The sequence below is a fragment of the Gavialis gangeticus genome, unplaced genomic scaffold, assembly GCF_001723915.1.
Source record: "Gavialis gangeticus isolate Ggan-Ray unplaced genomic scaffold, GavGan_comp1, whole genome shotgun sequence".
Classification (NCBI taxonomy): domain Eukaryota; kingdom Metazoa; phylum Chordata; order Crocodylia; family Gavialidae; genus Gavialis; species Gavialis gangeticus.
The window spans coordinates 128996164-128997802 of record NW_017728992.1 but is presented as its reverse complement, the minus strand read 5'-3'; the positions used below and the strand labels follow the sequence as shown (position 1 = coordinate 128997802).

The window sequence follows — 1639 nt, the reverse complement described above, 5'->3', positions numbered from 1 at the left end:
GGTTTTTTCCCCAAAAAATTGGAAAATTGAAATTTTTGAAAAAGTTTAAAAAACCTCATATGAAATATTTTCTTTTAGGCTAGTGAATAAAATGTGTAAGACGGGGTGTTTATATATTGCTACCCTTTACTCCCCCAAAATGTTTTCTAATAACTATGTAATAGGAAGACTTATGTAAGCCTGTGTACAGTATCAGATCATTACAATTCCTGTACACTAAGGACAAGCACAAATACAAAAGCAAGATGCATTTCTGCCCCCAGGGGGCACTGCCATTTTTCACAAAAGAAGTATTCAGTGTCTTCTTTGCTTGTGGACTTCCTCTATTGTTGACTTTTGATCTAGAGGTTGGTGGATCTGCTGCTGTCCTGACGAGGCCTTAAAGGATGGGGAGTGGGCACTGGCAGCAGCATCTATTCATCCCTGTAGAAATTAGAAACAAGAAGCTTATTGCCCTGGCTGCTCAGAAGCCTCAGGAGAGGAGACAGAACAAGTCTAAAGGTTTTGAAGTTGGAAGGAACCTGCCCCCTCCTGGCCCTGTGACCTTGAGATCCACAGAAGTACAGAAGCAGCACAAAGGAGCTAAAAGAAAGTATACTTTTAGAAAGATTCACTAACCACTAAAAAACATTTTTATTTTAAAGAAGCTTTATCTGCACTGTAATATGCCACTGGTGACTCCATTCTCCCACAAGTCACCTATCATTGTATATGGCTGCACTGAAATTTTCATGTGGATTTAATATCACTTACCAAGCATCAAATACATTATTTCTGTGGATGCAATGACTATCACTCTTACTTTATGTTTAAAACTAACTTCTTTTACCACATCTTGTTTTTCAGGCACGTGAGGGTTACAGCAAGCTTCTCCAGGAACCTGGTAGAAGTGGACACACAGCATATTTCCTTTTCGTTCTACTGCAAAGAATTTGCTTAAGTTGAGGCATGCTCAGTTGTGTTTCGGTATGCACTGACTTTGAGATTGAGGCTTATATCTGCATGGTCCACAAACAATTTTCATCTTCATGAAGATTCATTAATCTAAGACTTGCCATTTATTGTGCTTGTTTATTAGAGAGGTTTCCTACTATGTAGGGAATTGTATAGAATGCCCTTGAGACATTGGGCAAGATATTTCATGCCTATTTCACTTATTCGGATTGTAAGCTCTTTAGGGCAGAGATTGCCTAATTGTACTGTACAAACAAAGCTGTCTTAAATTTTACTTTGGGCATGTAATTGCTCCTGGAATATCATCTGATCTCTACACTGCCTGTATGTTTGACTGAAATTCAGATCTGCAAAAATACAGTATCTTTAGAGAAGTACTTTTGCTATCATGTAGGTAACTGAAAAAACTACAGCAACAATGAAGAGAAGACACAGATTTGCTAAAGCCATAACCATAATGAATCAACTCTAAGCTACCTATTTTATTTCACTTTGAAGCCATTTGACTGCAACTAACTGTTTTCAGAAATACTTTCAGTCCTATTTCTCACTGCCCCACACTTGTATATCTTCCCTTAACCTTCCCAATAATCTTCTCCTTGGCTTTACTGGCATATTTAGACACAGAAAATTAGTGTAATATTGTCTAATCTCACATCAGATGTGAATTAATTTATCCCCAGGA

At 37.7% G+C, this 1639-nt stretch overlaps 1 long non-coding RNA gene across 4 annotated transcripts in view; it reads left to right on the top strand.

Annotated features, from left to right (window-relative positions):
* Positions 1-1331, top strand: part of LOC109304935 — an 11967-nt gene extending 10636 nt beyond the window's left edge. For all 4 annotated transcript variants that reach the window (XR_002099510.1, XR_002099511.1, XR_002099512.1 and 1 more), the window contains one exon: positions 847-1331. This is a non-coding gene — a long non-coding RNA (uncharacterized LOC109304935). The remainder of the gene's footprint in view (positions 1-846) is intronic.
* Positions 1332-1639: the final 308 nt, after the last annotated feature.